Source organism: Panulirus ornatus, chromosome 28 (genome assembly GCF_036320965.1).
Source record: "Panulirus ornatus isolate Po-2019 chromosome 28, ASM3632096v1, whole genome shotgun sequence".
Taxonomy (NCBI): domain Eukaryota; kingdom Metazoa; phylum Arthropoda; class Malacostraca; order Decapoda; family Palinuridae; genus Panulirus; species Panulirus ornatus.
In genome coordinates this window covers 6,410,001-6,437,447 of record NC_092251.1, presented here as the reverse complement: position 1 = coordinate 6,437,447, position 27,447 = coordinate 6,410,001, and the positions used below count along the sequence as shown (strand labels likewise).

Genomic DNA, 27,447 nt, shown 5'->3' with positions numbered 1-27,447 from the left:
GGGGGTGTATGAACCAGTAGGCTGGAGTGAGACAAGTGAACACATTCTTTTCGTTGTCCTATGTATGATGACACTGGAGGAGCGTCTTGCTCTAGGCGGGGGTCACGAGTACTGCTTCATTTGAGGAGCGGGAGGGAGGTAGGGAGGGACCTGAGCAGCGGGAGGGAGGTAGGGAGGGACCTGAGCAGCGGGAGGAAGGGAGGGAGTGAGTTTGATGCACCCAGCTGGGGGCCCCACATGATCACCCGAGCTTCACCGTGAGGTGGTGTCGTCTGTGTAAACCCGTCTGGTGCTGAATGAGGCCAGGAAAATGGTTTGCGTTCGCCGCCATTAGTGTGTGGAGAGCAGCTGTGCATTATATATATATATATATATATATATATATATATATATATATATATATATATATATATATGAATTATGATAATAAATATTGACGTTATTTCTGCTGTTGTCTGTGAACAGCTGACTGGCTCTTATTCAACCCCAGTTCTAAAGTTCAGGACCCAAAAGAAAACTGGAAGAGGAATTCCATGATGTTGTCGTACGTGTCACAGAAAACGGGATGACGGGGAGAGAATTATATAAATGTCTCCCCTCCAGGGGAATCCTTCGGTCGTTTTTTGCATGTTTACCTCGAAGAGACGTGGCAGAACACACCATTCATGTTCCAGATCTCATCTTACTCGAGACGATGTTCATGTGTTCTCTAATGAGTTCTCTGGTGATGGAAGACGTTGTTCCCTGAGATCGTTCTTTTCTCTAGATTCGCGAGCGAACAGAATATATTTCTCTGTCTTGTTCTGTGAACTCTCCTACTAATAAGATCACCATTACTGTCTTGTTCTATGAATTCTCCTACTAATAAGATCACTCCATTTATATTTTCCTGTACAGTCTTGGTACAGATCCTATGATACCGATTGTCATTTTTTTTTTCTTTTTGCCACTCTTGGAGCATATTGTCATGTTACAAATGTTATCACTGCCTTTTTTTCCTCCCTTTCGCCGTGTTATCAGACGATTTACGATACAGATAAGTAAGTGTTGGCACGGAGAGATGAGCGGTCTTGAAGCTAACATTTAATATGCTGGTGTGTCGGGGGAGGAGGTGGAGGAAACCAGTTTGAATTTTCTCTACGATATTTTCCATCGAAATGTTGCATATTTCATCCACGTTATTGCCTATCATAAATTCAATTTGTTGGCTAGCATGCGGAATTTTGCTGGCTTATTTGCTGTATGCGAGTTTATATATATATATATATATATATATATATATATATATATATATATATATATATATATATATATATATATATATATTCTTCCCCTCTCATTTTTTTTCCCCAAAGGAAGGAACAGAGAAGGGGGCCGGATGAGGATATTCCCTCAGAGGCCCAGTCCTCTGTTCTTAACGCTACCTCGCTGAGGCGGGAAATGGCGAATAGTATGAAAGAAAAGAAAAGATATATATTCTTGGCTTAGATATGAGTGTAGGGAGGTCGGTGCGTGTGAACTCAACGGATTTCCTAAAGGAACGTTACGCGAAGTTCCGCTTTAAGCGTTCGTAGGCGGGGACTGAGCAGGTGAATGTCAGCCCCAGACGTAAACACACGTGTGCCGACCAGTTATCCCCCTCTCCCCTTCCCTCTCTTGCCCTGGTTGGTGACGTCATCCAGAATCAGCTGACTACAGGGGGATGGGAGGAGGGGGGAGCGACCCTGACATCGTGAACGTATGTCTGTCATCACTCAAGCCTTCCGTTTTGTGCTGGTTGTTGTCAAGGAGCATCAGCTGGCAGTTTGGTCTCGGACGTAAACAAGCTACTCCTTTTGCCACCAGTCTTGGTGCGTGGTGAAGTGGCGGGCGGGGTGTATTGGAAGGCGTGGGGTGTCGGGTCTTGTCATCCCCCCTCCCCTTGCAACATGTTCTGCACGCCACCACCACCGCCTTCTTGGGAGGGACTCGCCTTGTCAGAATTCATGTAAAGCCATTTTGGCGCCCAACCGATCGTGCCATGCACGGCTGCCTTTGAGGTGTGGCTCCCGTAGGCACGGTATGCGGGCTGTGAGGGAGGTGGGAACCACGCTGCTTAACTGGAGGGTGTGTGGAATGATGAGGAAGGGGTGGGGGAGTAGTGGCTGTGGAAAAGGATTGCAGGAAGGGGATGAATGATTCTTGAGTGGATGTGGAAGGACGGAGCGGATTTACTCGGGGGGAAACATTGCTTGTGAAGGGGGGAACAGAACAGTGCTTGTTGAGGGGGGGGGTGTTGTGCTGGGAGCAGTGCTTGTGGAGTGGGGTGTGCGGGGGAGTGCCGTAGGAGGGGGGGTATGATGGGAGAGCAGTGCTTGAGGAGGGGGAAGAGTGTACGTGCAGGGTGTGTATAGAGGAAGGAGGGGGTATGATGGGAGAGCAGTGCTTGAGGTGGGGGAAGAGGGTACGTGCAGGATGTGTATAGAGGAAAGTGTTCCACGTAAACAAATCGGGTAATTGCGGCGGGGGAAGAAAGTGATTATAAATTCTTCTCTGTGAAGTATATTTGACGGAGGTGTGAGAGGAAGCGGGTGGAGGAGGGTTGCGTAGGCGGAGAGGGGGAGGTGATGTTACGCCCGGATTTGCCACAAGAGAAAAACATGGTATACTTAACGCCTCTGCGGCGGTCCCCCACACCCCACCAAGCTAGACGTCTGCAGGGTAGTAAAGTGTGGTGGAGATGGATATCGAGTATGTGTGGTTGGTGGGCGTGATGAGGAGGTTATCATTGGGCTGGGGACGACCGCCTGCCTTTGACAAGGAGAGAGAGAGAGAGAGAGAGAGAGAGAGAGAGAGAGAGAGAGAGAGAGAGAGAGAAAGAGAGAGAGGGCACACGCGCGCGCCTGCCTGCCTGCCTCATGCCTCGCTAGCTGTAGGAGAGTTTGCGAGGTGTAATAAAAGAAATTGAAAAAAAAAATTATGTGTATATACGTATTTCGTCGCCTGCTTGAGAATCTTATAAAAGTTGAAAAAGATTTGTGATTATTAGTGACGAATTGCTTTGTTGGGTGTTAAATAGAATGTTGAAGGAAGGGGGGGGGGGTATGTATGTGTGTGTTTCACGTGTGGCACAGAGAATGTGGGGGGGGGGGTCGTCGTGTATGAAGGGAGGAGGGGAGTTGCTGCGGAGGTTCAGTGAGGCGCGAGACTTTCGCTAGGAATAAGAGACGCTGGGAGGAGGTAGGTCGGGCGTGGTGAGGGGCGCGAGGCAGGCGGGGGCTGCTGCTCCAGCTCTGAGGGCTGTTAGGGTATAAGTGCTGCTGGCCTGGGGTGGTGGGGATGGGGTGGGAGGCGCTGGGGTGTCGGCGGCCCGGGGTCTGGCGGAGCGGAGCTTAGGTTTAACAGGTAGATGGCTGGTTGGCTGGATGGTTGTACCATGTGTGTGTTGTGTCTAGGTTCCTCTCCCAGTGGATGTAATTACCTTATTTGTCATTTCTAGTGTGTATGGTGCGAGGAGGGAGTTTTACTTTCACTAGATGCCGTCCCTCTCCTGGTGGGGGACATCACCAGGACCTCAGTTCCTGGGCGAATATCGAGCCTGGTCGAGGCCGTGGGCTCCGACCTGCTCCCGACGCACGTCTCCATAATCATTTATTACCGGCCTCACCTGGCCTGCCTCACCTTGTGACCTTTGACCTGTTCTGGGGCACGCATGTTATGGATATTCTGCACGAGGGAACCTTTGGGTCATTCATGATTTTGTCTAGACTGTCCAGACGGTGTCGTGGGCTGCTGTGGTGTGTCGTGTGGCACCCCTGGTGCTGTTGTGGTGTGTCATGTGGCACCCCTGGTGCTGTTGTGGAGTGTCGTGTGGCACCCCTGATGCTGTTGTGGTGTGTCATGTGGCACCCCTGGTGCTGTTGTGGAGTGTCGTGTGGCACCCCTGATGCTGCCGTGGAGTGCCAAAGTCACTGTGTGTCCAACTGCTCTGTTAGAACCAGATTCATTGTGTCTTGCTGCTGTGTTAGGACCACTTTCATCGTGTCCTGCAGCTGTGTTAGTCCTAAAGTCACGGGATGTGCATCTATTGTGTTAGGACCAGATTCACTGAATGTCCTGCTGCTGTGTTAGGACCAAAGTCACTAAGTGTCCAGCTGCTGTGTTAAAGAGTCGCTGCGTATTTTGCTTTGTTAGGGACCGATGGTAGTCTACGGTGGGCGGGCGCCGAAGTTCACTATGTGGAGATCGTACTCTCTCCCACGCCCACGCCCACTGACACTGACCCCCACCTCGGGGTCGACTCCCCTCACGCCTAGACCCCCCACCTCGGGGTCGACTCTCCCCACACCAAGACCCTACATCGGGGTCAACTCCCCCTACACCAAGACCCCACCTCGGGGTGTTAGTACCCCCAGACATCCAGTAACTGTTCCATACTCCAGTACATCCTCACGATCATATAAGTCACTAAGACAACGATGCCCACCATCGCTCCCCTCCAGTGAGACAGTCCAGACACTGTGTGGCAGGCGCGGTACCCGCTGTGTGTTGTGGTGAAGACTGAGGGGAAAAAGGTTATTGGCGCCGACCCGTCGTGGTCTTCAACCTGGAGGTGTGGGAGGGTGACAACGTCTGGGAATATATACTGTGTCAGCGGTGGGCTTCGACCTCAGCCTCCACCAACCATCCCTGGGTGACTGATGCCTCCTCTGAGGTCGGACGGTGGAGGCTGGGGGTTCCCTCATTAAAGGATAATTCAACTTTTGAATATATGGTAATTAAACTTTTAATGACTGGGTATGTGTGGGGGGAGGTGGGAATCATACCTAAAGCAGACTGTGGTTTTTTATCGTGTAGATTTGAGTATCTGTAAAGTTGGACGTGTGTGGTGAGATTGTCTCCCTAACACTGGCCATGTATGGTGAGATTGTCTCCCTAACACTGGCCATGTATGGTGAGATTGTCTCCCTAACACTGGCCATGTATGGTGAGATTGTCTCCCTAACACTGGCCATGTGTGGTGAGATTGTCTCTCTAACACTGGCCATGTATGGTGAGATTGTCTCTCTAACCCAACACGTGACGCGAGTTTGTTTCCCTAACACTGGCCATGTGGGTGAGTTTGTCTCCCTAACACTGGCCATGTATAGTACTGTTATCACAGTAACAGTGTCTGTTTCCTAATGAAGAACAAAACCATTTGCTTCACGTAGATTTCCATATCATAAGGGAAATCAGAACTCGTAAAAAAGTATATAAATAACAGTTTTCTTCACATTATCAATATGATTACCTCAGTTATCCGTCGATCTCCTGTGGGATGAAAATTTTATGGCCTCGCCTCCCTGTGTGTTGTGGCGGGCAAAACTAACTTCCTACACGGTGAAAAGGTCCATGTAGTCAAGACCGACAGGTCTTAATTCATGCACGTTACCCCCACCACACGTCATGAAATACGGGCATGACTGATGCATGAGGAAAGCCTTGTCATGCACTGTAATTCAGCCACCTGTAATATTCTCGAACTCAGTTTCCTTGGAAATATATTTGTGTATATATATATATATATATATATATATATATATATATATATATATATATATATATATATATATATATATATGGCGGTCATCATGAGCGTGATCTGAGGCGCCGCTCCATGAACAGAGACACGAGTACACACCAAATGGCCGTATCGTGGATAATAGCGTAGTTCCCCCTTTAAAAATCTCAGCCAAATTTTCTTTTTCTTTTTTTCGTCTCCCATTAAGGCTAAGGTAGTGCTGCCTTCATACACACAGCTGTTATCAGGATCCTGGTCTAATTTGCTTCGCTAATGAGTGACATTACGAGTCCTGAACTGCTGGATCTTGCGTGTGGTAGCTGCCTGCCTGCCTCTCCTCACAGCCAGACCAGAGAAACTCTTACCGTATTACAGTATGACTCGGTGCTCCTACGTCTGTGGCCCCGCTTGTCTCGCCCGGGGACAGATGGTGAGCAAGAAGAAGAAGAAGAAGAAGAAGAAGAAGAAGAAGAAGAAGAGAAGAAGGAGGAGAAGAAAAAGAAGAGGAGGAGGAGGAGGAGAATGAAGAGGAGGAGGAGGAGACAGGAGTCATAGCCATTATCCTTCGTAGTGTTTCTCCCACCAAGTTCCGCCAACATTACGACCCGAACAGTGCTCTCTCTCTCTCTCTCTCTCTCTCTCTCTCTCTCTCTCTCTCTCTCTCTCTCTCTCTCTCTCTCTCTCTCTCTCGTGTGTGAATATATATGTTGTAAACTTGACTACCTTGATAGTTTTAACTCATTTGTTATATCTTCTTTAAACTTTCAGATCCTCCGTTGTATTTCAGTATGGAGAGTTAGGTTTTAAAAACTTTCGGTGAAGTTCATTGCAAAACAGTAAAAAAAAAGAGAAAAACTCATATGACGATCTCTTTGGCGTTGTATCACTCTGGGAAGTTAGGCTTTCTGCAGTTACGCCTCTGTATCGCCACCAAGTTATCATGGACAGTGTTGTCAAGTGGGTGGCTGGGTAAAGTTAGTGATTGACAGGGGGGGAAAGGGAGGTCTCTGGTCTGGGTTGACAGCACTGAAGTGCGGTGGGGAGCTCTGAGTGTGTGTGTGTGTGTGTGTTTGAGGTGAGAGGGTTGGTTAGCGAAGAGCGCCCTGCCCCGCTGGTAGGGTGAGGTGGCCTCTCTGTGTTTCGGGAGGTAGTGATGGGGGAGACTTGAGGTCGTAAAGATGTGTCACTGGAGACGAGAGAGAGGGATGTGGTCTACCCTCCCACTTCTCTCACTTTCTCAGCCGGATGAGCCTTTTGAAAGGACCAGACTAGCCAACTGTAGACAGGTGTTGCAGTGCCTCGAGACTGACCAGCTGAAGACAGGTGTTGCAGTGCCTCGAGACTGACCAGCTGTAGACAGATGGAGTGCCTGGGACACATCGCAACGCCACCACCTTTAATACCCTGGAACACCCCTCTTTACCTGCAGTAGATAAAGAGCCACTTGTAACCAAAGCATCAAGCTGACCCATACAAATGTTCGCATATATTTATGTGTGACAGTTCAGTGTAGGGAAGTACTTGAATGTCCATCACATAATTCCTTTAAAAATTCTTATTTGGTTACCAGAATGTCATATACTTAACCTCAATATGTATATAGGAAATCTATATAGTTTTAGTGTAATGCATTAACCAGAAGTGCAAGAGAAGTTTGATTACATAGAACGTGTATTTGTATTTAGTAACACAGCTGAAACATTTTACAGGGACTGTGTGTCTAGCCCTGACCATGTGATGATATTTGGTAAAAGATCATTAATGGAAGGCATGATGATATGATATGCACATCTGCATCCCGCATTGTTTCATTGTCATCCATTGATAAAATGGGTTTAATTGCATGCGCTGTATACCGTTAGCTGGGATGAAACACACGGGACACACTCACAAAGGGACGGGTGGAGAGCGATGTATGGCCCTCGCTTTACCTCATACTGGAGCCATAAAAAAGCCTGAAATCCACGAGTTGCGACCGTGAAAGGCGACTGGGCTTCGATTAAACCTCCTACAGAAATATCCAGCTTAACCACGAGTGAGTTTAGAAGGGCAAGAGGAGTGTGGAGCAGAGTGAGGTGGGAGACTTGGTGGGTGAGAGGGTTTTCATAGAATGAGGAGCTGTTGTGTTGTTTAGTGTAGTTTCATCCGCCCCTCCTCTCCTCACACCTCCAGCCAGGGAGTGTACTGCTACGCTGGCATGTACTCAGGGAACTTTCGATGGGGAGGTTGAGTGAGGCGAAGTGGGAGAACGAAGATGTTGGCGGTGTCTAATGGTAGTGTCTCTTTCTCTCTGTTTCAGAGTGTGGTTTGTGTCGCCTCGCCTCTCTACACCCGCAACACCCTTCGTTACCACACCCGGTGTGGTGATAACCCAGACACACCCACACACACACACACACTAGCTCTACCACTAAATGACCTAGTGTGGTACTCTCCCAACACACACCAGCAATAGCATTAAAACCCCTCTTAGTTTGCCACTATTATACGCAACAGGACTACCATCCCTACACCTTGTGTGCCGTGCCACCAGACACGCCAGTCTCCTAAGTCCCCAGGTGCAGGAGCACCCACCTCCCAATCACACACACACACACACACACGCACGTCATCCACATGCCACCACACTGCTCCACAATGACATGTGCAGCAGTTCAACAACCACATGAGTAGACTTTAAGCATTGCCAGGGTCTGGTGACATTTACATACCCGGTACTGTAAGGTCAGCCGGATTTGCATAACTTCCTCCCAAGGAACAGATGACCACCGACACCCCAGACATACACTCACACCTGGCCATAGCAACTCATGGGGCGTACACCAGACGTAGTACACACACCTGTTAGCTTACACCACACGTACGCGCGGCTCTTAGCTTACACCAATAACACCACACGCGTGTTAGCCTACACCACTGACACCACGAACCTTTTAACTTACACTACACGAACATACGCCTATGAACCTTCACCAGTAAGAACACAAAACTCAATCATTTACACCACACTAACCACACGAACCTCCTAGCTTACACCACACATACACTTCACACTCCTTTTAGCTCACACCAGTAGCGCCACACCAGTTACTCCTAAACACACCACAGCAGCGAGCCTCCAAGGTGTTTTAACAGTTAAAACAAGAGACGGGGGCGGGGCCTGTGTGCGATAACAGTCCTTCCTCGTACTGTTGGCCAGCCCTACACCTGCATCAGTGACCCCACAGCTCTGCTGGACTAGATCAGCGTCCGGCACTGTTGCCCTGGAGGCAGTGCCCAGCCCACCGACGCCACTGTCACTGCCACATGTGAACAGTGCTTTGCCCGTCACCTGCTCCCTGATGAGTTGCCACGCTTCACGCAGGTAAGTCTAGACAGACCGACAACTTCTCCTCATCCCCCCCTCATCACCGTCACCTTCCACAAGTCTTCCTCCATTATCTGTCGACTTCCTTCCCCCATTTTTCCATCTATTTTTCCTCTTATTGGCCCTCTATTTTTACTGTAACGCTCTCTTGTTTTGCCCTGTGTAGCGACCGTGTTGTGTATCAGTTTGTGTGGTCATTGGAGACACGGCAGTGGCTTCGTTCTCCGAATCTCCAAGACAACCCTAGGATTAGGTCAACACAAGGCCTTCCTTCCTCCACCACAGGTCCTCCGGAGGATACCCAGAATCGCCCGGTGTTCCATGTATTGTGTGCTTGTAAAACACACACACACACACACACACACACACAGGGACTGTATGGTGATGATGATGATGATGATGCCCTGGTGTGATGGGGTGGGTGGGTGGTGGTGTGATGGGGTTGGTGGGTGGATGGGTGAAGCCTGGGGTGACTGGGGTCGGCCGACGCGATGTAACTTTAAGTATTATGAGTTTTAAAGGTGCGTCTGGTCCTCGTTGCTTAGTCTGTCTGGCCTGCGGACACAGACGACTGCCTGGCCCTGGCGCTCTTTCCCAACGCTCCTGCCACCCGTCTCTACCACCACCACCACCACCACTGACACCACAGCTGCCAACGTCTCTGTTGTGACCTCTGCTGCCTACATCACTACCAACATGGATGCCATGGCTACCACCACAGCCACACTGGTTGGCCGCAGGTTCTCACAGTGTGGTGTGGTGTGGTGTGGTACAAGGGCCTCGGATTGACCCAAGCTACCCTCATTCGTGCCTACCCCTCTCCTTGATGTGACCCTGCTGGGCTGACCTCCTCCTGCTTCGCCTGCTTAACCACCGTGTATGCCTTGTCCATCAGCCTACCTAGGTACCTGCCTGCTTACCGTGCCAGCAGGAGCCAGAGCAGGCAGCGCGGGCCTCGCCCCGCACTAACTGAAACTGCGCCTCTCGCCTCCTTAGACTATCATGCGTTCTCATGTCCAGCTGCGTTCACATCTCTTTGCCCCTTTGCGTTCTCAAGTTCAATCCACGAAGAGCCTGCATTAGAATTATCCTATGCAATGCATGAAATATGAACTGCTTACCTAGACTGTATACAGGCGCTAGTTTGACCACAACAGCTGTACTGCAATAGCGGTATATCGCCCGGGACTGCGAAATTATCGTACATCGCTTACGTAACATGAGGAGAGCCGAAGCATCGTACGGTTCTTGCTAAAGTTGACGTTTTGTTTGTTTTGATGGTTGTTTAAGCAACACACACACACGTATATATATATATATATATATATATATATATATATATATATATATATATATATATATATATATATAGATTGATAGATAAGATGTATAGCTCGATAGATAGTGATTCAGGGAATTTCACTGTGCGCATAGTCAGGTAGGAATCTTACACATCATGTTAAGAGCAATTGGCACAAGAACACATGCCTCCCGGACTCTGCCGATGTGCTGTCATTGTGTGATGTGGGGAGGGAGGAAGAAAGCGGGAAGGGGTGAAATGACGAGCGTGGCACATCTTGTGGTGTGTGTGAGGCTGCTTAGATTACGCAGCTGACCAAAGATTGTGCAGCTGATTTGGACGTGCAAGATGCAGGTGCAGCTGACTAGGAGGCGGAGGGTTTGGCAGACGTGCGGGTTCCGCCAGGAGTCGTGTCGTCTTGCAGTTTGCTCAGGACGTGCAGCTGATGGTCAGCTGGAAGGTGGAGGTTGAGGGGTGTGGGTGGGAGGGAGGGAGGGAAGGGAGGAGAGGGGGTGGCGAACTGCAGCTGGGCGTGGTGTGCAGCTGCGGTTGGCACTACCTTGACCTTGGGGTGGATGTGTGTGTGTGGGGGGGGGAGGGGGGAGGCTGTTGTATCGACCACCACCACCATGCTGCTGCTGCTGCTGCACACCTCTCCCCCCCTCCCCCTCTTCCCGGCACCCTAACCCCCTCCTGCCCACCTCCCCAAGCACAGGGACGAAAACAGCAACAAACACAGCTGTATCACTTGGCGGGGCAAGCGACCGGGCAGCTGTGGGGTTGGTTGGTACATGTGTGATGGGAGGGGGGGGGGGAAAGATCAGCTGTTGAGAGAGAGAGAGAGAGAGAGAGAGAGAGAGAGAGAGAGAGAGAGAGAGAGAGAGAGAGAGAGAGGATATTGTTTTTCTGTTGCTATGCTGATTTTTTTTTTTTCGTAAGAGACGCGTTGTGTTGTGTGGAGATCCTTGTCGTCCTTTCCCACCATATATATATATATATATATATATATATATATATATATATATATATATATATATATATATATATTCTTTTTTAATACAAAAGCAAGGGACCTACAACTTAGGATGGACTGTGCGACGTGAACAGTGGAGACTAAAATAATAAGGATAGTGCTCGGTTCGATGCCTTGGACCTAAAGTTCATGAACTCGAATTCTGTGGTTTGAGAAGGAAAATGGAAGGATGGTGTTGACAGATGGACCGTATTGGTACAGAGGTTTGACGAGGCGAGAGATATAGTAGGACTGTTGTGGCGGGTGTGAGAATTCCCAGTGTGGCCGAGAGGCACAGTGTGGTGGAATGAAGATTGCTGCCAGAGGGTTGGTGATGGAAAGAGAGAGATGTGTGGTTTAGTGTGAGAAAACCTTTTGGTTCAGTGTGGTGCTGCAGCATTGTGGAATGAAGATATAAGGAAGTTGGTTTAAAAGGAGGCATAGAGAAAAAGGTCATTCTTGATGATGATAGGAATTTGGCGGGAGAAAATGACATAGACGATGATAGTTGATTTCACTGGAAATAAACATTTCCACTTAGGTTGTGCTTGATCTATAGGACCTGGTTGACGGAGGGAGATAGGAGAGGTGTAGAGTATTAAGTGGTTATGAATTCGCCATAGCAGGAATCACGGAGAGGCCAGCAGTGTACATAGACAGGACATGGAATATTATTATTGGTGGTTGTGGAACAGAACTGGAACAAAGAAATTGATGATTTAATCTGTCGTGGTCGAATTTTAATCCAGGCTCCATTGCCCTCCCCTCCCAAAGTTGACTCGTTCTGCCGTAATTTAAGCTTGTGTAAATCAGCCCAGCTTAAGCTAAGCTTGCAGGTCTCCTCCTCCTCCTCCTGTACGTCACCCGGACTTAAAAGAGCCTGAGCCAGCACGGAAATGATAGGCTCCGAGCCCCGCCATGATGTGATGACGTCATCAATGTATCGGCCAATGAGCGTTGGGATATTTTCTCTCCCTTACTCGCCTTCTGTGGAGGAATGTTCTTTTTTTTCGTTGTAGTTGTATTACATAGACAAAATTTAGATTCGAAATTTCATGACGTGTTGACGGAGATCTCTCGGGCGACATTCGCCCCTTATCTAAATACGGCAATTCTCTAGGTGTAAATGGAGAACATTAGTTTGACCCGTCAGTTTCTTCTTTTGTTCTGGTGGCCTTAGAACGCTCGTAGCCGTTTCCTGTTGTTCTGGTGATCGGAGAACGCTGTTGGCTGTTTCTGTTGTTCTGATGGTATGAGAACATTTTTGGCTGCCTCTGGTCATGGAGTGCTTCTGTTGTTCTGTTGATCCGAGAACGCATTCTTGTCTGCTTCTGTTCTTTTGGTGATGGGAGAACACTTTCTTGTCTGTTTCTGTTCTTCTGGTGATGGGAGAACACACTCTTGTCTACCTCTGTTCTTTTGGTGATGGGAGAACACACTCTTGGCTACTTATGTTGTTCTGGCGATGGGAGAACACACTTTTGGCTGCTTCTGTAATTCTTTTGATCCGAGAACACACTCTTGTCTGCTTCTGTTCTTCTGGTGATGGGAGAACACACTCTTGTCTGCTTCTGTTCTTCTGGTGATGGGAGAACACACACTTGTCTGCTTCTGTTCTTCTGGTGATCGGAGAACACACTCCCTTGGCTTATGCTGTTGTTCTCGTCTCGTGGTGTGAGGTTCGCGTCGTGAGCGTCTGTCAGGCATGGACGGGGCTGTCCAGTGCGTGCACCTTGAACACCAAATGTTGTCGGAAAAAGAGAGAAAAAAAATGGTTTTGTTTCCACGGATGTAGACGAGGCGTTGTGAAGGTCAGGTGGGGTCGTGCTGGGCCAAGTGTGAAATATTAAGGACGGCACTGGATCATTCTCTCTCTCTCTCTCTCTCTCTCTCTCTCTCTCTCTCTCTCTCTCTCTCTCTCTCTCTCTCTCCCCCTACCAAATCCCCCCTGAAGGGGCAGAAGTGCCAGCAGTCTCCCTGTGGCTCATTGTTCATGCAGTGGATCACGTGTTTTTTTTTTTTTTTTTTTTTTTTTTTGTGTGTGTGTGTGTATGATTAAATATTCGTAATAACCTTAATTTTTTTTTTTTTTTTTGTGTGTGTGTGTGTGTGTGTATGATTAAATATTCGTAATAACCTTAATTTTTTTTTTTTTTTTTTTTTTTTTGCAAATGCAGTCAGGTGTTCCTGCACTCGTGGGGGTGTCTCTCTAAGTCTTGATTTTTCTCTGTCATGTTTTTGTAAAATCTTTTCACTATTGAGAGTATTCACAGTTTCATGACGTGGTTTAATGTCATCCTGCCACTGTCCTTATGACTATTTTACAAATTTTCTAATGAGTCTCTTGCTTAATTTCACGTCCTGGCCTTTCATTGTTCTGTGTGTGTGTGTGTGTGTGTGTGTGTGTGTGTGTGTGTGTGTGTGTGTTTGTGTGTGTACAGTAGCAGGTGTCAGTCCATTGAATCATTTTTTTTTTTATTAGGACAGCCGACGTTCAGGTCTCCATCTAGCTGGATTAAGATAGATGGCAGCATGTGTTTGTTTGGTCTGCTTCACCTCTGTTACGCGCCTCTGTTGTTTAGTTTCTTTGGGGGAGCTACTGTCGGGCCTCGTTGAAGCTTCCAGGCTCTGGAACCTTTGAGGCCTCTAGGTCGAGGTTTAGCGTCCTTGGGGCATCGAAGTTGTTGAGTTCCTGGAGCTTCCAGGGTCTCTGGAGCTTTCAAGGGTCTCCTCCAGAATGAGGTCGTGGAGCTGTCGGGGCTTCGAAGTTGGTGACTCTTTGAAGTCTCCTCCAGATCGAAGTCTCGGAGTTGTCGGGGCGTCGAAGTTGATGACTTCCTGGAGCTTCTAGGTTCTCTGGAACCTTTGAGATCGCTTCCAGATCGAGGTCGTGGAGTGGTCGGGGCGTCGAAGTGGTTGGGTTTGGGGGTTGGGTAAGGAGATCTACCAGACTGTTGGGTCTTTCAGGGGACCTTGTGGTCGTGGAGTCGTTGTGGCTTCCATGTTCCAGGTTCCATGGGACATTTTCTTTCCCCGGGTTGCTGAGTTCTGAAGGTTTCGGATTGCAGGATTCTGTTGGGGGTCACTTCAGTCCATGTACCTTTGATCCTTCGTTGATTTTCGAAGTGACTTGCTTCCTGTAGATTTCATTTGCCTTAGGTGACACTACAGGAGGCGGGGTGGTTTACCCGCGTCATGTCGGCTAATATGTGGAGGCAGTATGTAGGGGTTTACACCAATATGTAATGTAGATTCCAGTACTTGCGCCTACCTCACGTCCAACTCCGAACCCTTGACAATAGCGTTGGCCTTTTTCGCCCTCCTTCATCATCCTGTGAATGACTCTGTGAGTTACTACAGTGTCGTCCCTCCCTCATCCCCCCTTTCTTCTTCCGTCCGTTGCCTCTACACGGCTGAGTTCCCCTTGACGACCCCATCCACCGAGCCTAGTGTGAGTTACGATCGCTCCCACCATCGTTAGGCCGGACTAAATGGCCGTTTCCAGCCTCCCGGGTCAGCGACACGTGTCATTAGGCACACCGCAACAACCTCGTGTTTTGATGACCTCATTGTAGGAGACACGTGTGGGCGTCGGGGAGGGAGGCACTTGGCAATGCAGGTGCGGAGGCAAATCACAGGGTTGACTGAGCCTCCCCGAGTGAATTGGCAGGTGATGTGTTACACAGGCCCCGCGTGCCTTGTGTCTGAACGCGAGGGAAGAGGAATGGTCCGAGTGATGTCACCAGCGATGGGGAGGATGTGGGCCCTTTGGTCTGAGACCTGGCTAGTTAGTTAGTCAGGGACCCGGGCCTGTAGTCGGGGACCGGGCCTGTGGTCCGGAATTCAGGAGTATTGAAGAAAGATCGAGGAATTTATGGGTCGATCAGGCGAGGCGGCCGCATTAAGACTGTGTGGGATTTAAGACACAGGTGACATGTAGTGCTTTGTCCACCTGCTGGGTCGATCACAGCTCCAGGGTGTTGAACTCGGGGGTTGTAAGCTCCTCTGGCTTCTGAACTCTGAGGTCTTGGCCCCCCGACCCCCAACCTCTGGCCGGTGAACTCTGGGGTACTGACCCTCAGGCTGTTGTACTCTGGGGTTCTTAGAGTTCAGGATAGTGTACTCTGGGGTTGTTGGTCAACAGGATATTGAATTCTGGGGAGTATATTGACCTTCATGGCGTTGAGGCCTCGGGTTATTGGCCATCAGGATATTGAACTCTGGGGGCTACTGGCCCTGAAGGTATTGACCTCGAGTGAGGTAAGGCAGAGAGAGGTTATTGACCCAGCGTGTCAGTACCCTGATGATAGCTATTTGACATGGATGGTGCGGGGTGGTTGGCTGGCTGGCTGTACAGGTGTTGGAGGTGATGACCTGTAGTGATGATAGTTCTTACGTGTCGACGTTAATTTCTGTGGTAGGTGTAGTGATGATAACGAATAGATGGTGATGGTTAATGCCAACTGTAGTGATGATGTGGGAAGGTCTCATACATGCACGTGTATATGTAAACCTTAAGAACAAAGGTGTTGTACTGTCCTTACTGAAGACTCAGAAGCTTAATGATGTGTAGTATCTCGACACACAACAGTCTGAGTGTTGTTTTTATTTTGTTATTTTTTTTTTTCAAAGTCGTTGGGTTGTTGTGAGAGGCGTGGGTTGTCTTGTAGGGAGTAGGGTCGTCTGCAAAGGGGTGGGTGCGTGGGTCGCCTGCAGAGGTGGGTGCGTGGGTGTCCTCGTTCGTTAATGAAGCCTCAGGTAGAGAGAGAGAGAGAGAGAGAGAGAGAGAGAGAGAGAGAGAGAGAGAGAGAGAGAGAGAGAGAGAGAGAGAGAGGTGGCCTGATCACAACCTGTAAGTTTTTAAAGACAAACTGTTGACCTGGACACAAAACAAGTTTTCTTCGAGAAATACACAATGCAGGAACACTACTCGAGAATTGAGGTCAAGACGTACCCGAAGGGAGAGCCTGGACATTTTTTGATCGTCTGCCCTTCGCGTCGATGCGTCCGCCGAAGTCCTCAGCGAACCCATGCCGTACCCAGTCTTGTGTGATCCCGGGGACAGGTCCTCCTGGGTCACTCTCATAACCCCTCGCCGTGGGAGGGGAGGGGGGGGATAGGTGGGGTCGTTAAAGTGGGTCAAGTTGTTGGCGATATTTGGCCCGTCCCAATGGCATTGCCCAGTGACCTACTTACTGCTTTTCGAAGAAAATATTCCCGTTTTCTTTCATCTGGAAGTTGAATCGGCGTAATGGCTTTCCGAGCCATTTAGCGTACCGGGGCGTAGCCAGCCAGCGCCGCTGAGAGAGAGAGAGAGAGAGAGAGAGAGAGAGAGAGAGAGAGAGCTCTTTTCCTCCGGGTCGAACGGCACGCGTCTCCTGAAGTACTCCGGCTCAAGAAAACGAAAGCATTAAGCTCCCGCTTCAGCGAGGTAGCGCCGGCAGGAGGAACGGACGGAAGAAATGGCCGCTTCCGCTCACATCCATTCTCCAGATGTCATGTGTAATGCACCGAGACCACAGCTCTCTCATATCCTTGGCGGGGGAGGGAGGAAAGACGGCCTTGCCTCAACAAAGCCCCCAGTACCTGGAGTCGTTGGAAATGTGGAGATTATTTTCAGTGAACTTAGAGTACGAAGGTATTGTAAAGTCTGGCAGCTCGCGGGGGGAGATGAGAATTGTTAAATCCATGGAGGTCCCTTCGGGTATATATATATATATATATATATATATTTTTTTTTTTTTTTTTTTTTTTTTTTTTTTTTTTATACTTTGTCGCTGTCTCCCGCGTTTGCGAGGTAGCGCAAGGAAACAGACGAAAGAAATGGCCCAACCCCCCCCCCCATACACATGTACATACACACGTCCACACACGCAAATATACATACCTACACAGCTTTCCATGGTTTACCCCAGACGCTTCACATGCCTTGATTCAATCCACTGACAGCACGTCAACCCCTGTATACCACATCGCTCCAATTCACTCTATTCCTTGCCCTCCTTTCACCCTCCTGCATGTTCAGGCCCCGATCACACAAAATCTTTTTCACTCCATCTTTCCACCTCCAATTTGGTCTCCCTCTTCTCCTCGTTCCCTCCACCTCCGACACATATATCCTCTTGGTCAATCTTTCCTCACTCATTCTCTCCATGTGCCCAAACCATTTCAAAACACCCTCTTCTGCTCTCTCAACCACGCTCTTTTTATTTCCACACATCTCTCTTACCCTTACGTTACTTACTCGATCAAACCACCTCACACCACACACTTGTCCTCAAACATCTCATTTCCAGCACATCCATCCTCCTGCGCACAACTCTATCCATAGCCCACGCCTCGCAACCATACAACATTGTTGGAACCACTATTCCTTCAAACATACCCATTTTTGCTTTCCGAGATAATGTTCTCGACTTCCACACATTTTTCAAGGCTCCCAAAATTTTCGCCCCCTCCCCCACCCTATGATCCACTTCCGCTTCCATGGTTCCATCCGCTGACAGATCCACTCCCAGATATCTAAAACACTTCACTTCCTCCAGTTTTTCTCCATTCAAACTCACCTCCCAATTGACTTGACCCTCAACCCTACTGTACCTAATAACCTTGCTCTTATTCACATTTACTCTTAACTTTCTTCTTCCACACACTTTACCAAACTCAGTCACCAGCTTCTGCAGTTTCTCACATGAATCAGCCACCAGCGCTGTATCATCAGCGAACAACAACTGACTCACTTCCCAAGCTCTCTCATCCCCAACAGACTTCATACTTGCCCCTCTTTCCAGGACTCTTGCATTTACCTCCCTAACAACCCCATCCATAAACAAATTAAACAACCATGGAGACATCACACACCCCTGCCGCAAACCTACATTCACTGAGAACCAATCACTTTCCTCTCTTCCTACACGTACACATGCCTTACATCCTCGATAAAAACTTTTCACTGCTTCTAACAACTTGCCTCCCACACCATATATTCTTAATACCTTCCACAGAGCATCTCTATCAACTCTATCATATGCCTTCTCCAGATCCATAAATGCTACATACAAATCCATTTGCTTTTCTAAGTATTTCTCACATACATTCTTCAAAGCAAACACCTGATCCACACATCCTCTACCACTTCTGAAACCGCACTGCTCTTCCCCAATCTGATGCTCTGTACATGCCTTCACCCTCTCAATCAATACCCTCCCATATAATTTACCAGGAATACTCAACAAACTTATACCTCTGTAATTTGAGTAATGTGGCAGTTGAGGGAATAATTGGTATGCATGGGGTGTTCAGTGTTGTAAATGGAAATGGTGAAGAGCTTGTAGATTTATGTGCTGAAAAAGGACTGATGATTGGGAATACCTGGTTTAAAAAGCGAGATATACATAAGTATACTTATGTAAGTAGGAGAGATGGCCAGAGAGCGTTATTGGATTACGTGTTAATTGACAGGCGTGCGAAAGAGAGACTTTTGGATGTTAATGTGCTGAGAGGTGCAACTGGAGGGATGTCTGATCATTATCTTGTGGAGGCTAAGGTGAAGATTAGTATGGGTTTTCAGAAAAGAGGAGTGAATGTTGGGGTGAAGAAGGTGGTGAGAGTAAGTGAGCTTGGGAAGGAGACCTGTGTGGGGAAGTACCAGGAGAGACTGTGTACAGAATGGAAAAAGGTGAGAACAATGGAAGTAAGGGGAGTGGGGGAGGAATGGGATGTATTTAGGGAATCAGTGATGGATTGCGCAAAAGATGCTTGTGGCATGAGAAGAGTGGGAGGTGGGCTGTTTAGAAAGGGTAGTGAGTGGTGGGATGAAGAAGTAAGAGTATTAGTGAAAGAGAAGAGAGAGGCATTTGGACGATTTTTGCAGGGAAAAAATGCAATTGAGTGGGAGAAGTATAAAAGAAAGAGACAGGAGGTCAAGAGAAAGGTGCAAGAGGTGAAAAAAAGGGCAAATGAGAGTTGGGGTGAGAGACTATCAGTAAATTTTAGGGAGAATAAAAAGATGTTCTGGAAGGAGGTAAATAGGGTGCGTAAGACAAGGGAGCAAATGGGAACTTCAGTGAAGGGCGTAAATGGTGAGGTGATAACAAGTAGTGGTGATGTGAGAAGGAGATGGAATGAGTATTTTGAAGGTTTGTTGAATGTGTCTGATGACAGAGTGGCAGATATAGGGTGTTTTGGTCGAGGTGGTGTGCAAAGTGAGAGGGTTAGGGAAAATGATTTGGTAAACAGAGAAGAGGTAGTAAAAGCTTTGCGGAAGATGAAAGCCGGCAAGGCAGCAGGATTGGATGGTATTGCAGTGGAATTTATTAAAAAAGGGGGTGACTGTATTGTTGACTGGTTGGTAAGGTTATTTAATGTATGTATGACTCATGGTGAGGTGCCTGAGGATTGGCGGAATGCGTGCATAGTGCCATTGTACAAAGGCAAAGGGGATATATATATATATATATATATATATATATATATATATATATATATATACACCCCTATGAGTCCACGGGGAAAATGAAACACGGTAAGTTCCCAAGTGCACTTTCGTGTAATAATCACATCATCAGGGGAGACACAAGAGAAATATAAGTCAGTTATATATATACATATATAGATCCCTCTCCTCTTCCTTCTGGGTTCTGAAAGCGCCACCTACGCTTCAGGGATCATTTCAGGACCTCGCCTGAAGTGTCTTGAAATTTGCTATATGCCTCCCGGACCCACGCACCTCCCGCCCGGCATCCCCTCCTTGCCCAACACCCTGACATTCACCCGGTTAATTAAGAGCCGTAAAACACCGCCTTTGTTTGTGAGGTGAGATGACCGGGAAGGCTCTCTCTCTCTCTCTCTCTCTCTCTCTCTCTCTCTCTCTCTCTCTCTCTCTCTCTCTCTCTCTCTCTCTCTCTCTCTGAGGGAGAGGCGATTCAACTCATGGCACGTTAAGTGTGTTGGGGGTGCGGGTTGGGAAGAGACATGCTGGAGGTGTGGGTGTGTTGTGGGGGGGGGGGAGAGAAAGAGAGAAAAAAATAAGCTAGAATTAGAGGCGTAATGAGAGAGAGAGAGAGAGAGAGAGAGAGAGAGAGAGAGAGAGAGAGAGAGAGAGAGAGAGAGAGAGTATCCTCTCACAGCTAAGTCGGTCGTGGCGGGGGTGGGGAGGGGGGGGTTAAGAAAGAGGAGAGATTCCCTTACAATTCACCACAACGGAGTTCGTCGTGTTCTGGGAAATCAATGGAAGGCGGGAGGCTCCACGCTGCTGCTGCTGCCACACCACCCGACCTCCACCACCACCCCTCTCTGTGGGGGGGGGGGGGGGGGGGGGTCCTAGACTCCAGGCCACACCTCCTGACCTGCTCCAACACACACACACACACACACACACACACACACACACACACACACACACACACACAGGGTTGCTGGGTACGTAAGACGTCGGAAGTATGTTCAGATGGCGGCCAGGGAGGGCGCCACTCCCCCCCGCACACAGTCACAGGTCTTCAGTGACGTAGATGTCACTATTGGTACGTGACATCTTGGAGGCGGTTGACGGCGGGGGAAGGATGTCCCTGGAATGGGTTAGACGTCCTCTCAGGATTAGTGTGTGTGTGTGTGTGTGTGTGTGTGGACGCTGTCCCGCGAGAATTGTTTTTTTGATGGGATCAATTTGGAACGAGACGGACGCACTTCTAAGGTTAATGATGCTGGACCTCGTCTGACGTGACACGGAGGAAGGACTTGATGAATTCAGGAATAAGATCAGAGATCATCATCGTCGTCATCGTCATCATCATCGTGATCATCATGGTACACGTACGTACGTACCCACATAAGGCAGACGTGTTCATTACTCGTCCCTCATCACAGGTCATCATCGTCATCATTGTACGTAGTACGGACGTGTACATACGTAAGGCAGACGCGTTCGTTACTCGTCCCCCCCCCCCCCACCTTCCCCCACACACACAGGTTAAAAATAGCTTCAACGTTAGGATCGTATTCGTTAGATATTTAACTTTAAGACTTGCATCGTGGCTCATGGAGAAAATGATGAGGTTTATATACATGAATTTGTGACTGTGAATGTTCATGCACGAGAGCCATGCACGTAACGGTAAGATTACGTGGTGGGGAATACAGACAGGAGTCACGGCTGCCCAGGGCGGCAACCACACTCAACAACTTGGTCTTCATCAAGCGTGACACATGGTTGGTACGGTCCCTCCTGAAGGAAGCGAGGGAAATTGACGTACGTCGGGGGTGGGGTGCGTCCGGCGCTCTGCAAGAGGGGAAAAAAAAAAAAGCTATATTTTTGGAGACGAATTTGTGAATACGACGCCGAGATTACTTGTTCCCTCCCCGAGGGCTCCAGATGCCGCTGGCGAAGGCCCTCCCCCCGTGCCACCATTTGTTTTAAGAGAAATCATTCAGCTTCGAACGCATTGTTGCGCCGTGACGTCATGCTGCGGAGGTGTGTGTGTGTGGGTGTGTGTGTGTGTGTGTGTGTAGAGGCTGAGGTGTTCATTTTTATTATAGGCATGACGCTACTATTGTATCCAGCGGTTGACCTAACCACAGTAATGACCCAGAGAATATATGTTACCCCATATATGTGATATTCCACACCACTTTATATTTCATTAACCCACTTCAAGGGTAAATAGGCTGAGTCCCAAGTATATATATATATATATATATATATATATATATATATATATATATATATATATATATATATATATATATATATGTTATCCCTGGGGATAGGGAAGAAAGAATACTTTCCACGTATTCCCTGCGTGTCGTAGAAGGCGACTAAAAGGGGATGGAGCGGGGGGCTGGAAATCCTCTCCTCTCGTTTTTTTTTTCTTAATTTTCCAAAAGAAGGAACAGAGAAGGGGGCCAGGTGAGGATATTCAATCAAGGGCCCAGTCCTCTGTTCTTAACGCTACCTCGCTAACGCGGGAAATGGCGAATAGTTTAAGAGAAAGAATAAATATATATATATATATATATATATATATATATATATATATATATATATATATATATATATATATATATATATATATGCACCGCCTAGTATTAAGTAGTGAATGAAAGGGACGTCTTCTTAGATCTAGTCTTCATAATATACACACACGTCGTTCCGGTGCTGCAGAAAATATATAAGTCGAGACCCGGACTAAATTGACTCTTCCGCTTGGACGGAAGACGCTAAACGCGTGCTCATCACTTGGCAACAGGGAATAAAAGTAGGTCAGACGAGAAAGACAGACAGACAAACAGACCAACGGACGCGCTGGGGTACGCCGTGTCCGCGTCCGCCCCGCCCCGCCCACGGCCGGCTCGCCTCCCTCCACCGATCGCTCAAGCACACGGGATCCGGCGCGAGCCAAACAAAGTCGTCAGGTTGTCGGTGTCCGGCCTCCTTTTCCTTGGGAATGACGTCACTTGTCATCCTGGCGCCCGTGATCCTCACACACACACACACACACACACACACACACGTTCGGCAGCAACTTGCGCGCAGTATTATTTACCGCTTTGGGGGAAAACATCTCTAATCGTGATGGCGCACGTGTAGCAAGTTGTTATTAGGAACTTATGGAGACATTTCAGTTCCTGGAACTACTTTAGCAGGCTTTGTAGACCGTGTGAAGTCCCACGCCTCTGGGACGTGTGAGGGACCACGAACCTGACATATTTATTAAGGGGAGGAAAAGGAAATGAAGAAATGGTGATTTCCATGGTCAGTAAACGAGGCTATGGGATACATATATATAATTATATATATGTAGTGAGTAGGTTGAGGTTAAGGGGGTGAAGTCGTGAAAAGAATGAGGTTTACGCTGGTGAAGGTGACACACTATTAACAGAGGGGAAATGTGTTACGAGTGGAACGTGTCTGTGAAAGTGACAACGTCTCTGCGATGGTCGGGTAGAAAATGATGGCGACACACACACACATCGGGAGATATAGTGTGTGTGTGTGTGTGTGTGTGTGTGTGTGTGTGTGTGTGTGTGTGCGTGCGTGCTCCGCCTCACGTGTTGGGTCGTTGTAAGCTGTTGGAACGGAAAAAAGTATTTCCATGTTATTACACAAGGCACAGTTGGGTGTATAACTCGCCGTAGATTAACTGTGGATTACATTAATCCCACCTGACTCACTGTTCTCCACGCCTGGGGGGAGGAGGGGGGGTAACTGATTAAAGGTCAAATGTTAAAAATGTTTAAAAAAAAAAGAGGTTCTTTGTACGGCTGTGTTGGTGATCCAGCCTCAGGGAAGAGGGTACAATTTAACCTCAGGATTCGAGTCGTATTTAACCTATCATTGACTCCTGTACTCGTTGATGTTAACACAGAGCTGCAGGACTGTTGGCAGAATGTTGATATATATATATATATATATATATATATATATATATATATATATATATATATATATATATATATATATATATATATTATATAGAAGGTCTCAGCTCTTGAGACCCACCTGGTGGTGTGGGGATGAGCCATCCTTACCTGCCCCGCCCGCCCCCCAGACGGGTCTTCAGATACACCGGCGCTTCGTTATCCCCCGACACGTGATCTGTGGCCTGTGCCTGGAGGCGGTGGAGGATGGCTGTGGGGAAGACGGGACTTGACCCAGATGCGATCACAGGTTCCTTCATCTCGACACCCGGACGTCTGATGTCCTCCAGGTGGACCCTGAGTTGGGAGGTGGGGCGCTGTTTGTGATTACCTGTTTGTGCGTGCGGGTAGGGGAGTTCTGCGCTCGTGGACGCCTTTGCCTCTCTGTGGTTTCGTATTGCCTTTTGGATTTCGCAGTGGTGCCTGGATTCACGTGCCTGTAGCGTGTTCCACAAGTTCACGACCCTTTCGCTGAAGACACTGTTCCTTGACTCCCTCCGTCCACTTCCTCACACCCCTCCGTCCACTTCCTCACGCCCCACCGTGCACTTCCTCACGCCCCTCCGTCCACTTCCTCACGTCCCTCCGTACACTTCCTCACGCCCCTCCGTACACTTCCTCGCGCCCCTCCGTACACTTACTCGCGCCCTTCCGTGCACCTCTCTCTCTCTCTCTCTCTCTCTCTCTCTCTCTCTCTCTCTCTCTCTCTCTCTCTCTCTCTCTCTCTCTCTCTCTCTCTCTCTCGTAGCATCAAGAAACTGTTCTGTTAACGTCGCCATGGCGTCGTAGGATGTTTTTTATGGACTTATAATGTGTCCTCCTTTCTCAGATTGAGGACTTCCTTCCCCTATTCACAGCTCATTCTGCTCACGTCTGACACCATTCTTATTGTATGTACGTAGACCCCTTCTCCAGCAGTCAAGTGCGAGTCTCCATGTGAGGGTCTTCGTCAGCAGTTGAGTGTGAGTCTCCTTGTGAGGGTCTTCGTGAGCAGTTGAGTGTGAGTCTTCATGTGAGGGTCTTCGTGAGCAGTTGAGTCTGGGTCTCCATGTGAGGAGGGTCTTCGTCAGCAGTTGAGTGTGAGTCTCCATATGAGGAGGGTCTTCGTCAGCAGTTGAGTGTGAGTCTCCATGTGAGGGTTTTCGTCAGCAGTTGAGTGTGAGTCTTCGTGTGAGGGTCTTCGTCAGCAGTTGAGTGTGAGTCTTCGTGTGAGGAGGGTCTTAGTCAGCAGTTGAGTGTGAGTCTTCGTGTGAGGAGGGTCTTCGTCAGCACTGAGTGTGAGTCTTCATATGAGGAGACCTGATTATTGCTGCGCATCTTCCCTTAAAACGTGACACCGTCATTGAATGGAAGGCGATTTTGACCTTGAGGAACCTCCACTCGCTGAGCTGGAGAATTAAGAGGGTTTCCTCGACGCGTTATGGGTCTCCATTCCCTCCCAGCAAGGTACCTGGCCATTTCTATGGGCATCTCTCCTCTCATTCCAATTTCGCACGTATTGCTTTACCGTCAGCCATTTGTTGTTAGGGGATCGCGTCAAAGGCTTTCCGGCAGTTCATGAATATGCAGTCCTCCACCCGTCTCTCCCACCCCTTTCTATTTAGCATGTTTCTCACTCACTGACGTTCGGGAGATGCGTCACGCAAGATCCCTTTCCAGAGAATTCGCGTCGCTTCTAACCCACGAGGCTTGTGCCACACAAACACACTCTTTCCTCCTGCTCGTCCTTCATCATTCGCCATAGTATCTTGCTGGCCCACAGCGCTGGTTTCCGTACATTAGACATGACAGCGCGGGTGTGTTGGACGTGTGCAAACGAAGCGGTTCTTCTTTTGTTCCTGACTCCGCTTCGCTAAGGCGGGCTAACAGCCGTTGGGTATGGATAGAAAAATTAAGAAATCATTTTGTTCTTTTGGGATGATAACCTCAAGCCCCGGGGCGAATGCTTCTGTCACTTATTCAATTTGGCTTTTGGTGGTGATATGGTTATCTATCAGCGTCCTAATTAACTCTCTCACTTTGAGCGGTGTCCTGACGCGACGCTGCAATGACCTATTTTGTAGCAGTTTACCTGGAGGGACAATATACAATCATGGGGGACACACCACACACCACACCCCACACACACACATCTCTTCAAACCTCTTCTCTTATGATACGACTTCGTGAACTTCGGTACGAAGTCAGCATTCGTATGACGTCACGTGTGTGTGTGTTTTGTGTGTATGTATGTGTGTGTGTGTGTGTGTGTGTGTGTGTGTGTGTGTGTGTGTGTGTGTATGTATATATGTGTGTGTGTGTGTGTGTGTTGGGGTGGGGGGGGGGAGATATTGAGTTAGCAGTGCACCTTCCATTGAAGGAGACGACCACTTCACTTGGAGATGATCTTCCCCCTCCTCCCCCCTCCCTCCCTCACCCCCGCCCCCACCAACCCTTGGAGATAATGGCGTCCTCCGCCGGTGGCGGCAGGAGGAGCCGCTTCTCCAGTGTTGCTGACTTGCCTAAGTGGCTGGAGCACGTGCTCTCTCTCTCTCTCTCTCTCTCTCTCTCTCTCTCTCTCTCTCTCTCTCTCTCTCTCTCTCTCTCTCTCTCTCTCTCTCTCTCGTGAGCGCAGCTTGGGGGGGGTGTTCCCCTCTCCGGGTTCACACCCAGGGGGTGGTGGTAGTGTATGCATGGCCCTCTGGGTGGGTGTGTATATGTGTGTGTGTGTGTGTGTAGGATTCAGTGGGCGCGGACGGCCCAGAGGCCCTTCTCACCTCGGGCCAGGCCCGGCCAGGCCAGGCCAGGTCTAGGGCCAGGACGTGGTGCCTGCCCCGCTGGCAACGTCGCGTTGGAGACAAGTGCGTAGTTCAGTGCCTCCGTCAGGGCCGTGTGTGTGTGTGTGTGTGTGTGTGTCTGCTCTTTTACATATGTATATTTTTTTATTCATGCATGTGTTGGGATTGTTATGTGTGTTTGTCAACGTGGGTGTGGGTGTGTGTGAGGGGGTGGTTGGTTGAGGCATCGTAATGGCTATGGTTTGGGTGTGGTGTTGGTGGTGTGGGTGAGGCAAGGAACAAGCCACCACAGGGGGGAGGGCAGTAGGCTATCACTAAGGCCCCGGTCACTGGTCCTTCCCTCCAGCCTCCCTCATCCCTCCTCCCTTACCATCTTATCTCCTCCGTCACTGTATATGTTTAGCGTGTTACCGGTCTCCGCCCGCTCGAGGTTACGCCTCGAGTGAGAAGTTCCCTTCCCTTCGTCGAGGACAAGCGTAGAGGAACGTTTCACTTTAAAGGGAATCCATCATTTCCCTGTTACTGAATGTAGCGCAGCCTTGAAGCTGTAGGAGCCCCATGAATCAAATAATTAGAAATTATAGTTTGGGTGCATTAAACATGTGAGGTAAAGAGTAGATATGAGCAAATTAAGCTCAGTTCGTTCTTGATTACGACCGGAATATTCTTAATTGTCAAGCCAGTGTTGTGGTCGACGAACTCTTTATCTCGTGCAAGTTTCGCTAAAAAAGGATTAGATTCATCTGTGAGATCTTTATGGCAGGGAATCCTTAACAATATGATGTGAATCCCTTAACCAGTTATGCTCATACACCTGTGAGGCAAACATGTTACCTCCTGGTCTCAAGAGTACGTAATTAGGATTACAATGATAAAGAGCAAGAGATAATTACTTTGGGATTGTGATCATTATCATTCATATACTAAACAAATTCATATTTCTAATTAAACAAGGATGTAGCGTCTCGGTAATGGCATGGGTGAAGGTTCCTTGGCAAAGACGGGTAGGTGGAGGCTAGTACAGAGCTTACAGCG

At 48.6% G+C, this 27,447-nt stretch overlaps 1 protein-coding gene across 2 annotated transcripts in view; it reads left to right on the top strand.

Annotated features, from left to right (window-relative positions):
• Ypel (Yippee-like) overlaps positions 1-27,447 on the top strand; it is a 317,923-nt gene that overhangs the window by 70,938 nt on the left and 219,538 nt on the right. For both annotated transcript variants that reach the window (XM_071678610.1, XM_071678613.1), the window contains exon 2: positions 7,842-8,906. The gene's annotated coding sequence lies outside the window, so the exon portion shown is untranslated. The remainder of the gene's footprint in view (positions 1-7,841; positions 8,907-27,447) is intronic.